The following is a 14,426-nucleotide window of genomic DNA, read 5'->3' on the forward strand; positions in this document are numbered from 1 at the left end:
ATCAGCTTTATGTATAATTTCCTGTTTATGCATGTTGCATTATCTAATACAAGAAGTAATTCTGGCTATTCAGTTATTCTAAACCTTAGAACTGATAAGTGTATGCGTATGTTAGTTTATAACTTTAGAGTGCTATGTACAGATATAACTTCAGTGCTTGGACTCTTAATTGAATACATATGATTTGCCTTTATGCACAGATTTATTTTGTGCCTTTCATGCCAATGCATTCACCAGGGCTGTGCCTGAAATTTGTTGTTTTTTCCATTTGTTTTTAGGTTATCTGACCAAATTAATGTATTATATTCAGTGGTGAGGAATTTGACTGCACTGAGTGTTCCAGTTAGCTGTTTTGGGTAAGCTGGACCTTAATCACATGTTTAGTCACCCATCTCATTCCTAGTCATATATGCTTTGCTGTCACTGTCTTTCTGTGTATGTACATTCCAGTTAAGACAGAAGCCATTCCAGAAGTGTAGTGAATACGCTTCTTTGTGAGAATCCAGGTAAAGGATTATCCCTTTCACAGGGTGTTTTCTTAACAAAGGTGGTTGTTGGGCCAGTGACCTACTACTGCAGTACCATGTATCCTGCATGTTATCCACTTGTATACTCCTCTGGTATCCCAGCCTGTCAGGAAGAACCTGACATCTCTCATCACCTCATGGTGTAGGTAATGCACTCTACATCAGATGTAACATTCGAGGAAAGTAGGGACCAAAGGGGATATTGACATATTGCTAAAATGAGTCCAGAAACCTTTTTGTGCCTAAAACATTCGTGGTCATTTCATTGCATCTGATGCTGGCAAATTGTGCTGTATTTTATCATTGGCCATTTCTGTACATTCCTTGAGCTTTTCTATTCCTTTGTTCTCATAGCTTGGCAAAAATTAAAGCAATTTGAGATGCCGATTGCAGATCTACTAATGTATGATGCTCGTCATGTTTCACTGTTGCAGTCATCACACTTGGGTTATCTGCCTGCAGGTAGCCCTCAAGTCGGCCCGAATACCAGGGACTTAGTATTTCTGCATCAGTTGCTGTCACTCCAGGGCTGATGTCAGGTCATCAGGGGTATAAACATAGGCATCCGATGCCATTTCATCAGTCTTTCTTGCCGAGGAGCACGAAGCAGAATCAGTTCGCACGAGTGCTGGTTGGCCACTATCTGTTTTCGTTTCCTAATTGAATTATCCTGAAGTTTTCTAAAGCTAAGTATCCCGTTGGGGATCCTTTTTTCTTGCTCTAACCGATGTCAGAAAAAGTTAACAATTATCTTGCCTGTGGAAAGCAAATACCACACCGAGATTTCCATTCTTACTGCATCACCTGTTTAGGCTCAGACCACAGCGTACCTTGCTGTCAATTTTGTGCCTTGTTCAATGCCTGAACTATTTGTCATTGGGCCATTATTGTCGCTAAATACTTTTGTTCTCGATCTCTGTATTCCGAAATGGCTTTGGTAAGTCATCAGACTACATATCTTCTGAAAAAACATAAGGATAAAGACAGAGACAGACCGCACATGTCCAAAGCTGCAGACAAAGCTTCTGTTAAGCTAGTCGCCAGTTCGTTGGTACTCATTGAGGTGATTTCGCAGCCCCTGATGCCCACTTCATTGGATTCACAGGCTCTACCAAGACCCATTCTGAATCCGGTATGCCGCGAGACTCTTCTTCGACTACGGAACCTGCGGATGTCTCTACCTTGGATGGGTCCAGAGCCACTGAGCAGGCACCGGTTTCTGAGGAAGTTCTTCGCACTACTGATGTTCGACACAAACTTACTACTTCTTTCGCGTCTTCAGTTCTGTCTAAAACTACAGAGTTTATCAGGTCAAGCGTACGCGCTACGCCTAAAAAAACTGATGACTAAAGCTCATGCACCTGCTCCCTTGCCACAACATGAAATGCTTAAAATGGCAGAAGACCTTATGCTGATTAGGGGAAGTCAGCCTTCCCCTTCTAAGAGAAAGAGACCTGTCCCCAGCAGCTTCAACAGACCAAGAGTCCGATGACTCTGAGGTATCTGATTATGAAGACATGCCCTTATCTGCTTATGAGGATTCAGATGCAGAGGAATCCATTCCCTCTGCCTCTCCTCCAGAGGATTTTTCTTTTGGTGAAACCTTACATACTTTGAGAGCATTTGCCACAATATAGGCCTTTAGAAATACCCCCAGTCCTGGAGGTTGTGGATGTCTTTATGGAATCAAGTTTAACTCCTGATACTTTACCCCCAGCTCCTAGGAAACTAGACAGGTACTACAGAGTACCTAACTCTCACAAATTCCTTTTCAAAAGTCCTACTGCTGACCCAGAGATTATCTCCCAGAGGCCTAAAGGTATCAAAGCAACTACAGCTAAGAATCCCACCTCTCCGGACAGGGATTCCAGAGTATTGGACAGATGGGGTAAGAACGTTATGTACCTCTGCAACTCTCGTCATTAAGGCTTTGAATTGTCAGTTTCACATGCTGAAGTACCAGCAGCATATTATGGAACTTATTAAGCAAAAAAATAACTACCTTTACAGACTGTGCAGAAAATAAAGAATTGCAAGAGCCTATGTGTTCTGCAAGCCAGTTCAGCAAGCATATATTGCAGTGTGGCTTTGACACCCTAGAAGCATCTTGCAGGGCAGCAGTCACTGGTTCTGTACTGAGAAGGCATGCTTGGCTTAAGGAGCAGACCTTGCCAGACCATGTCAAATCAAAGTTATTAGACGCTTCTTTGAACAAGGACTGTCTGTTTGGTACCAAAGCAGTAGAGGTTCTTGAAAAGATGGAAGAAAAAGCTAAAACTATGCAGACAGTCGAAGAATATGTTCTTCGTTCCACATTGCTGCAGTCCTTACTATTGGGTAGTCCGCTGTCCAGTCGGCCCGAATACCAGAGTATATGGCTGACGTCGGTCAGGGCGCATTAGACTGACGTCAGTACGTCAGGGTACTAATGCGCATGACCGACGTCATATCCTCAGTCTTTTTTGCCGCATGGTCCGATGCAGAAGCAGTTTTGCGAGTGCAGGTTGGCGTTCTGAAATATTTCCGAAGCCGGAGTTTCAGACCGAATCAGAGTTGGCTAAGTACCCCGTTGGGGAACATTTTGGTTTTCTTGCCTCAGTATTTAACGGATGTCAGAAAAAGTGAATAACTGTATTTCTTGTGGGAAACAGATACCTCATAGGGATTACCATACCTTGTGTATACCTTGTTTAGGGCCTGAGCACGGCGTTGTTGGATGCCGCTCTTGTGCTAGGTTTAACAAACGCACTATTAAGAGGCGGTTAGACTGTGCCAGGTTAGTGTTTGGGAAGCGTTGCAATTATAAAATGCCGTCGGATGCTCCGGCCCGCTTCGTCAAGAAGCGCAAGGACAAAACAGCGAAGCCTAGGGTTGATGAACCGGCAGTCCCGGACGTCGGTTCTTTAGAAGGCTCAGTGGAGCCAGAGGTTTTGCCAGGAGTTTCTTTGGAGTCTCAGGCAGAGACTTTACTGTTACAGGATGTGCCTTCTCAGGAGGTAGGCCAGGCTGAGGGGCTTCTCAGGTAACTGTTCTTCCCTCTCTTCCCAAGGTAGTTAGAGCCTCTCCTTCTGTTGCCAAAACTTCTTTGAGAGGTAGGCCAAGTTCAGCTTCAGTGGGGCTTCTCCTAGCATTTCAGGTTCTGTGCCTAAGAAACATATGCTTAAAATGGCAGAAGATTTGATTACTATGATTAGAGGTTCTATGCCCCCTCCTGATAAGAGGCCTAGGGTGGAACCGAGTTTGATAGTTTTGAACAGTGTTCAGAGGCTTCTGAGTCTTCTGCGGAAGATTTGCAAGAATATCCTCCTTATTCTGATTCTGATGTGGATGATTCCACTCCTACAGCTTCTCCTCCTGAGGATTTCTCATTTTCAGAGACTCTGCATTCCATGAGGGAGCACTTTAAATGGGAAGGCCAGGATTACTCTGATTCCAGGAAAAGGCTTAGGGAATTCTTGTTTTGCCCCAGCATAGGCCCTTAGCTATACCTCCTGTGTTGAATGTGGTGGAAGATGTTTTGCAGAGCCTTCCCTGATCCCTGATTCTTTGCCTCCTGCTCCTGTTAAACCTGATTGCTACTATAGCGTGTCTCAACCTCATAAGTATCTTTTAAGAGTCCTAGGGCAGACCCGAAACTGTTTCTCAGGGACCTAAAGGTGTTAAGGCCTCTGTGGTTAAAACCCTGTTCCCACTGATAAAGAGGCAAGGGCTTTGGATAGATGGGGAAAGAAAGTGTATACTTCTTCCACTTTAGCCATGAGGCGTTGAATTGTCAGTTTCACATGCTTAAATATCAAAATTATCTCCTTTCACAACTGAAATCTAAGGTGGATGCTTTGGCGGAAGGTATTGAGTGTAAAGAGTTGCTGGATATAGTTCATGTGTCTGAACAAGTGGGTAAGCATTCTTTGCAATGTGGTTTTGATGCTGTACAGGCCTCCTCGAGGGTGGCTGCCACTAGTTCTGTTCTTCGCAGGCATGCCTGGTTGAGGGATCAGAATTTAGCTGAGCATGTTAAGACAAGGATTTTGGATGCTCCTTTACAGTCTGATGTGTTGTTTGGTTCGCCTGTGGAAGCAGTTTTAAAGAAAATGGAGGACAAAGCTAAGTCTATGCAAACTGTTAGATTTCTTGCAGGTGCAGCCACCGAAGTTTAGTAGAAATTGGCCTACTAAGGGATGGACATATCCTGCTTATGATTCACAGTCTAGGGGTAGGTCTAGACGTGGTAGGGGCAGAGCTCAAGGTTCTTTTAGGCCTAGAACAGGGAGTTCACCTGCTCAGACTTCTGCTGAGGGCAGGGGTCAGTCCTTTCGTAAACAGACCCAATGACCTGCCTTTTCAGCTGCCAGTAGATTCTCGTCTGGCAGCTCCTTTGGGAGGAAGACTGTCTCTTTTCAAAGAAAATTGGGATTTAATCACTCAAGACAGATGGGTGTTGGATATCATTCACCACGGTTACAGGTTTTATTTCCATACATTGCCCCTTTCAAAGGCATGCCAGACGTTCCTCCTCCACAAAGGAAAGAGGCTCACAAGCAAATTTCTCTGTTACTCCAAATAGGGGCCATTCAGCCAGTCCCTGTATCAGAAAGGGGCCTAGGATTTTATTCTCGCCTGTTCCTAGTACCAAAGAAGGGGAACACGTGGAGACCAATTTTGGATTTATCTATCCTCAACACTTATCTGGACATTCCAAAGTTCAAGATGTTGACGTTACAACAGCTTTTACCTCTGCTGGGCAAAGATCACTGGATGGTAACTTTAGATCTCAAGGAAGCTTACCTTCATGTGCCTATAAGACTAAGTTGCAGGAAGTATCTGCGTTTTTGAGCTGGAAATTCTCATTATCAGTTCTCTGCATTGCCCTTTGGCTTATCTACTGCGCCCAGAGTATTCACAAAGGTTCTGGCTCCAGTGATAGCTTACTTCAGGCTACAAGGAATTCAAATCTATCCTTACTTGGACGACTGCCTGATTCTGGCTCAAGAAAAGGAACACCTTCTACAGCATCTGGAATATGTTATAGCAGTGCTAAGATGCCTAGGGTATTCTGTGAACGAAATAAAGTCCAGTCTAGTACCCTCTCAAGACATGTGCTTTCTGGGTGTGAGACTGAATACAGCAGCCCAGATGGCCTTTTTAACCCCGGACAAACAAAAGAGTCTGTCACTTTAATTCCATCAACTATCTCATCAGTCCGTGCTGACTGCAAGGACAGTCCTTCAAGCATTAGGGTTCATGGCATCTTGTATTCTGGTGCTTCCCAATGCCAAACTGCATATGAGGAAGCTACAATGGTATCTCAAAATGTATGGACACAGCACTGCCAGGATTTGGACACTGTCATTCAAATAATACCTTGCCTTCAAAAGAATTTTTGTGGTGGGCTCAGGAATGTCACCTAAACAAGGGACTCTCTGTGACCCGGCCAGAGGCGAGTCAGATTTTAACGACAGATGCCTCGGACATTGCTTGGGAGCTCATCTAAATGGAAAGTGGATACAAGACAAGTGGCCTGCCAGACTACAGCATCTACATATCAACATGAAGGAGATGTTAGCAGTCCAGTTTGCATTAATGGCTTTCAAGGAGTTACTTCTTCCAGGGCAGGTGTTGATTCTAACAGACAACACAACTGTCATGTGGTACATCAACAAGCAAGGGGACACATTCTTATCCTCTATGCAGGCAAGCAATGATTTTATGGGAGACTGCGCTAAGCTTGCAACTAACTCTTCAGGCAAGGTTTCTGCCGGAGCACAGAACTCCTTAGCAGATGTGTTAAGCAGACAAATCATGGATCCCCACGAGTGGAAACTGGATCTTCATGTATTTCAGAACTTGACAGTGTCATGGGGAACTCCAGACATAGATCTGTTCGCTTCTCCACTAAACCACCAGCTGCCAAAGTTTTGCACAAAGGGGTTTCATCACACAGCTTGGAAAGTGGATGCTCTGTCTTTCAGTTGGAAAAACCTTCATGTGTATGCCTTTCCACCTCTGCCTCTTCTTCCAAAAGTGCTATTAAAAGTCAGACAAGACAAGCCAAGGATGATTTTGATAGCTCCAGACTGGCCTCGCAACACTGGTACCCACTACTAAGGAGTCTGGTAAGGAAGCCTCCATGGCCTTTACCTTTGATTCCTCATCTGTTATCTCAGAAGGACGGTCATCTGCTCAATGTCAAGCTTCACTCTCTTCATCTATCAGCCTGGCATATTCTGTGTTGAAACACAGCAGGTCTCAACTTCCTCAACAAGTTTTAAATGTGATTATGGAAGCTAGAAGACCTAGTACAAGGAAAGTGTCAGAAAAATGGAAGAGATTTTTATTTTGGAGTACAGCAAAGAATTTGGAGATTTCTGAGCCTAATTTGAGTGTGGCTCTTCAATATCTTACTGAGTTATTGGACAAAGGTTTGTCCTTCTCTTCCATTAAGATTCATGCTGCAGCAATTTCAGCTCACTATGATTGTGACCCACCATTGTTTTCGCATCCTTTGTTCAAGCAGTTTCTTAGAGGGGCAAAGAATATAAGACCCCCAGAGCTCCTACTCCTGCTTGGGATCTCAATTTTGTGTTGGAAAAACTTACTCTACAACCTTTTGAGCCTGCGGCTACTGCTGAATTGAAATACTTGTCATGGAAGACTGCTTTTCTGTTGGCTATTACTTCTGCAAGAAGGGTGTCTGAGTTGCAGGCCCTTATGGCAGTAGAGCCCTTTTGATATTCCATAAGGATAGGGTATCATTACGTACTAATCCTTCCTTTATGCCTAAGGTGGTTTGTAGTGAGGCTTTAAACCAAACAATTCATTTGCCTACTTTTATGCAGACCCCAAAATAAAGGGGAAAAGATTTTGCACACTTTAGATGTACACAGGCAATTGCGTTATTATTTAAGCAGGACTAAGGATTTTAGGCAGTCTCAGCAGTTATTTGTTTCTTTTGCTTTGAGTTCAGGGCAAGCCTGTGTCAAAACAAACTATTTCTAGGTGGATTGGGTTTTGCATTGCATTTTGTTATTCCCATCATGGCAAGGAGATTCCAGCTGGGATTAGGCCTCATTCCACTAGGGCTACTGCCACTTCAACAGCATTTCTAAGGGGTGGCAACTAAGGATATTTTGGAGGCAGCTACTTGGAGCTCAGTGCATACTTTCTCTAAGCATTATCACCTTCCTATCTACTCTAAGTCTAGGGCTGGTTTTGCCACTGCTGTTTTGCAAGGCATGTTGTCAGCTCCTACTTCTTTATGATTTGCCAGCCTCCCTTACCTCTGCTTTGGGATTCTACCCAATAGTAAGGACTGCAGCAATGTGGGAAGAAGAACATAGTACAGTTTTGTACCTACCATAAATGTAGATGTTCGAGGATCCACATTGCTGCAGTCCAATTTACCCTCACTCCTTCCCCTCTGTGTTTAGGGGTGGTTGTGTAGGTGAGGTTATATGCTGATATTTTTGTATATATTTTTGTATATATTGTGCATATTTTTGGTGCAGGTATTTTGGGCCTTGTCTTTTTAGGGTCTTCTGACATCTGGGGCAAGAAAAGACTGAGGATATGACGTCGGTCATGCGCATTAGTACCCTGACGTACTGGCGTCAGTCTAATGCGCCCTGACCGACGTCAGCCATATACTCTGGTATTCGGGCCGACTGGACAGCGGACTACCCAATAGTAAGGACTGCAGCAATGTGGATCCTCGAACATCTACATTTATGGTAGGTACAAAACTGTACTTTTTGCAAGTACAGCCTCCTAGATTCAGTAGGCTTGCCCCTTGAAACATTGTTCCTTTCCAGTCCCCCCCTCAAGGTCATCTCAAACTAGACCCAGGGGAAACGGACCCCCCCCCCCCGACTACAGTCTCAGGGTATGTAGAGATCTAAGCAATGGAGTGCCTCCACCTCCAAAGCAGGGAGTGCTAAGCCACCCCCTTATGGAAAGAATTCCCAATGACTTCTCAACTCCACTCCCCACCTCTGCCCAACTGCTTGTGCCACTAGAAGGAAAACTTGCCCATCATGCAAAAAACTGGATTTCCATCACTAAAGATGGATGGGTCCTCAACATTGTATCCCAGGGGTACAAATTTTACTTCCACTCACTGCCAACCCCAAAAGGGTTCCCAGACCTTCCTGCAAACCAGTGGGGCAGAGGCACAAGACCAAGTTCAATCCCTGCTCTCTGTAAGGGCAATTCAACCTGATGATCATCGTGTTACCCTGCTGCAGTCTTCACACTTGGGTTATCTTGTCGTCAGGCGGTCCTGCAGTTGGCCTGAATTCCAAAGTCTTGGTCCGGGGTCGGTTACTGTTGCTTCTTCCCTGCCGTCAGTGCGCCAGGGGTATATGTTGCATCCGACGCCATTTTCTTCAGTCTTTCTTGCTGCGCGGTGCCCGAAGCAGAAGCAGTTCGCAAGTGCCAGTCGGCCGACTCCTGAGATTTTCGAAGTCGAATTTCAGATCCGAAGTCTTCAATAAAGCTAAGTACCCCGTTGGGGAAACTTTTCTTGCCTCAGACCGATGTCAGAAAAAGTTAACAATTGTATTTCTTGTGGGAAGCAAATACCTCATAAGGATTTTCATTCTTATTGTATACCTTGCCTAGGCCCAGACCACAACGTCACTGGTTGTCACTTTTGTGCTAGGTTCAATAAGCGTACTATAAAAAGACGCTTTGATTTCGCACGACACTACTTCGGTAGACAATTTAACTACACAATGCCGTCGGAGCAACCGACTACTGGCGTGCACAAAAAACGCAAGGATAAGGACAGGCAGCCTAGACCCAAGCCAAACTCCGAGGCCTCGGCTGGGCCGGTCTCCGGTTTACCGGTTTTCAGTGAGGCTCCTACGCAGCCCCTGGCTACTGCAGAATTGGAACCCGAGACCGCTTCAGAGCCTTTGGTGGAGAGTGCTAGGCCGATGCAGCCATTTTCTTTAGCTCCTACCGACGACATTGCAGAAAGAGATGTCAGTGCTGCAGAAACACCTTCAGTTTCTGAAGGTGTCTTCAGACCAACGACGCTCACTATAAAAGCATATCCTAAGCTTAAGGCTCCTATTAAACCAAAAAAAGACTGCACTTCAGTCTCCAGTTCAAGGCCCCATGTCTAAGAAACAGATGCTTAAAATGGCTGAAGATTTGATCTCTTTAATCAGGGGTACCCAACCCCCCCCCCCCGACAAAAGGCCTAGACAAGAGTAAGATTATGCCTCCTCTGATCAAGTGTCTATTTCCTCAGGCTCCTCTGAGGACCAAGATTACTCCTTTCCCCCTTAGGAAGATTCTGATGCTGAGGATTCCATTCCCTCAGCTTCTCCCCCTGAAGACTACTCCTTTGGGGAAACTTTACACACTATGAGGGAACTTTTTCACTGGGAAGATCAGGACTACTCTGACTCTAAGAAAAGGCTCAGAGAGTTTCTTTTACTCCCCCAGCACAGACCTCTTGCTATCCCCCCTGTTTTAGACATTGTGGATGATGTTTACTTAGAATCTAGTTTAAATCCAGATTCTCTGCCTCCTGCTCCAGCCAAACCAGACAGATATTATAGAGTGCCTGACTCCCACAAATTCCTTTATAAAAGCCCTGTTGCTGATCCAGAGACCATCTCCCAGGGTCCCAAAGGGGACTCTAGAGCACTAGACAGGTGGGGGAAAAAGGTTTACACCTCAGCCACTCTAGCTATGAGAGTACTAAATTGTCAGTTTCACATGCTAAAATACCAGCAATTTCTAATGTCTCAAATAAGACAAAAAATGGGCACACTCCCTCAACAGTCTGAATTGAAAGAAATGCAGGATCTGTTGCATGCAGCTGAACAGGTGGGAAAACATACTTTACAATGTGGATTTGATTCTTTGGAGGCTTCCTGTAGAGCAGCTGTTACTGGGACTGTTATACGTAGGCATGCTTGGTTAAAGGAACAATCTCTGCCTAATCATGTTAAAGCAAAGCTTCTAGATGCTCCCTTACAGCAGGATGTCCTATTTGGAGTTAAAGCATAAGAAGTCTTAAAGAGAATGGAGGATAAGGAAAAATCTATGCAGACGGTCAAAGATTTTCTACAGGTTCAGCCCCCTTGCTTCAGCAGAAATTGGCAAACAAAAAATTGGTCCTTTCCAGCTACTGACAGACCTCAGAGGGGTAAATACAGACGCCCAAGAGGCAGTGGACAACCACAAACCCACTACAAACCTCGACAATGGGGCACTGCAGCACAGAAGGGGAGGAGAAGACAGGCCCCAAACTACTAGAAGGCAAACTCAATAAACCTCATATGGCCAAGCAAGACTCTCTTGGCAGCTCCCTTGGGAGGAAAATTAGCACTTTTTTTAGACAACTGGAACATCGTCACAAAGGACAAATGGGTCCTAGACATAATTTCACAAGGATACAGATTCCATTTCCACACCTTGCCCATGAAAAGAGGAATGCCACACCTGCCACAAAATCACCTGCCACAAAATCAATGGGCAGAGGCACAAAAACAAATTACAGCTCTCATGGACATGAACCATTCAACTGGTACCTACACGGGAGCAAGGCCAAGGATTTTACTCAAGACTCTTTCTAGTCCCCAGAAAGGACAATGCCTGGTGACCAATTCTGGACCTTTCAATTCTAAACACCTTCTTACAAGTACCCAAATTCAAGATGCTAACACTACAAGCAGCTTCTTCCCATGTTGGGCAAGAAAGCATGGCTAGTAATGTTGGACCTCAAGGAGGCATACCTGCATGTCCCTATCAGACAAAATTGCAGAAGATACCTCCGTTTCATTGCAGGTTCAACCCATTACCAATTCTCTGCACTGCCCTTTGGCTTATCCACTGCGCCCAGGGTTTTCACAAAATGCCTGGCACCAGTAATTACATACTGCAGACAAAGAGGAATTCAAATATACCCATACCTGGACGACTGCCTCATCCAAGCAGAAAGTAAGGACATCCTCTTACAACATCTGGCTTTTGTAAAACATCTTCTAAGTTGCCTAGGGTATACAGTAAACGAAAAGAAATCAAAAATAGTACCCTCACAAAATATGACATTCCTGGGTGCCAGCTTGAATACAACGGCCCAGAAGGCTTATCTGACGCCAGACAAACAACTATAACTGACTCAATATTTCAAAATAATGGCAACAAAGACCCAACTCCCTGCAAGAAAAATTCTGCAGGCCTTTGGCTTCATGGCATCTTGCATACTACTAATACCATTTGCAAAGCTGCATATGAGGAAATTACAGTGATACCTAAAAAGCGTATGGTCTCAACACAGCCACAGCTTGGACACAATGATATCTCTCATTCCCTGCCTTCAACAAGAGTTTCTATGGTGGTCACAGGCATGTCACCTCAACAAGGGTCAGCCTTTCACCTTGCCCCCAGCCAGGCAAACTATGACAACAGATGCATCGGACTATGCCTGGGGGGCACACATGGCAGGACAGTGCGTTCAAGGCATATGGACTGCAGATCAAAGGAATCTGCACATCAATCAAAGAGATGCCAGCTGTACAGAATGCTCTGACAGCCTTCAAGAGCCTCTTACATCCAGGACAGCTTACAATAAGGACGGACAACACCACAGTAATGTGGTACATAAACAAGGGGGTACACACTCCTACCCTCTATGCAGGCAAGCAATGACCTTGTGGAACACAGCACTGGCTTACCAAGTTCAGCTACAAGCTCAATTCCTGCCAGGAAAAAAGAACACATTGGCAGACTACCTCAGCAGAAACATCATGGATCCCCACGAGTGGAAACTGGATCCACAAGTATTTGCAATGATAACTCAAAAATGGGGTCACCCAGACATAGACCTGTTTGCCAGCCCCCAAAACTATCAGCTAACAAAAGTTTGTACAAGGACACCTCACCATCAAGCTTGGAAAGTGGACGCACTCTCATTCATTTGGAAAATCCTGACAGTATATGCCTTCCCTCCATTGCCCCTTCTCTCAAAGGTGCTTCTAAAAGTCAGAAAGGAGAGACCACGAATGATACTCATAGCCCCAGACTGGCCATGTCAGCACTGGTACCCACTATTAAGGAATATGGCCCAGGGCCCACCTTGGATTTTACCACAAATTGCCCATTTGCTTACACAGCAAGGCAATCAAATTCTACACAGCCAGCTCAAAACCTTAAATTTGGCTGCATGGCAGATCACCTAAGCATCCAGCCAGCTAGGAGGCCCAGCACCAGGAAGGCCTACTCGGACAAATGGAAAAGGTTTTGCACCTGGAACCAAGCTAAAGGCCAAAATACCCTTCAGCCTCACATGCCTCAGGTTCTACAGTATTTAACTGAGATGTTGCACAAAGGACTTTCTTTTTCATCTATTAAAATCCACGCCTCAGCTATTTCAGCCCACTACAACACGGATCCACTGTTATTTTCACATCCACTTCTAATGCAGTTCCTCAGAGGGGCAAAAAACATTAGGCCCCCCCAGGAGAGCACCTACACCAACCTGGGACCTCAACTTTGTTCTGGAAAAACTTGCACTACCTCCCTTTGAACCAGCTTTCTCTGCTGAGCTAAAGTTTATATCATGGAAAACTGCCCTGCTGCCAGCAATAACTTCAGCCAGAAGAGTCTCAGAGCTTCAGGCACTAATGGCAGTGGAACCTTTCCTCATTTTCCATCAAGACAGAGTTTCTCTATGAACTAATCCTTCCTTCATGCCTAAGGTGGTATCCAGTGTGGCTTTACATCAAACCATCCACTTACCCAGCTTCTTTCCAAATCCACAGAACAAAGGAGAAAGACTCCTGCATTCCTTGAACATTCACAGGCAACTTCGTTACTACTTGGATAAAACTAAGGTTTTCAGAAAATCTGACCAGCTCTTTGTATCCTATGCTGCAGCTTCACAAGGGAGGGCTATATCAAAACAGACCATTTCCAAATGGATAGGACATTGCATTAATTTTTGCTGTACCCATCATGGAAAACCAGTTCCTGCTACCATAAGGCCCCACTCTACCAGGGCAGCAGCTACATCTACAGCCTTCCTCAGGGGGGTGCCAACCAAGGATATTTTGGAAGCTGCAACTTGGAGTTCAGTACACAACTTCACCAAACACTACCACTTACCCCTTTACTCTAAGACTAGAGCTGGCTTCGCCACTGCAGTTCTGCAGGGCCTTCTAGCCTCCTCTAACCCTCTTTGACTCCTCCACCCATCCTTAGCTTTGGGATTCTACCCAAGTGTGATGACTGCAGCAGGGTAACACAATGAACATAGTACAGTTTTGTACCTACCATAAATGTAGATGTTAGAGTGTACACCCTGCTGCAGTCCAGGTTACCCTCCCTCCATCCCCTCTGACGAACTAACTAAATCTTTACAATACCTTTCTGATGTATTTGCTTATAGCCTGAGGGATGCTGTGTTTGTGCTAAATTTCTTAGATTGGTACTAATTACTGACCACCTTTTTGGGGGCACCTTACATATGGGGCAAGAAAAACTGAAGAAAATGGCGTTGGATGCATCATGTATACCCCTGGCGCACTGACGTCAGGGAAGAAGCGACAGCAACAGACGCCGGACCAAGACTTTGGAATTCAGGCCGACTGCGGGACTGCCTGACGACAGGATAACCCAAGTGTGATGACTGCAGCAGGGTGTACACTCGAACATCTACATTTATGGTAGGTACAAAACTGTACTTTTCTACAGAACAGATAGGTCAAGGATTCTATTCCAGACTTTTCCTGGTACCCAGAAAAGAGGGCTCTTGATGCCCAATCCTAGATCTTTCAATTTTCAACATCTTCCTGGTGGTACCAAAATTCAAAATGCTCACCCTGCAGCAGCTTCTACCTATGCTAGCCAAAGATGCCTGATTAGTCACCCTAGACTTAAAAGAAG

The 14,426-nt window shown here is 45.0% G+C and overlaps 1 protein-coding gene across 2 annotated transcripts in view; it reads left to right on the plus strand.

Moving 5' to 3' along the window:
- Positions 1–14,426, plus strand: part of GRK4 (G protein-coupled receptor kinase 4) — a 1,249,698-nt gene that overhangs the window by 218,326 nt on the left and 1,016,946 nt on the right. The gene's annotated exons all lie outside the window — the stretch shown is intronic.

The sequence above is a fragment of the Protopterus annectens genome, chromosome 2.part1, assembly GCF_019279795.1.
Source record: "Protopterus annectens isolate FY-2018-M chromosome 2.part1, PAN1.0, whole genome shotgun sequence".
Taxonomy (NCBI): Eukaryota; Metazoa; Chordata; order Ceratodontiformes; family Protopteridae; genus Protopterus; species Protopterus annectens.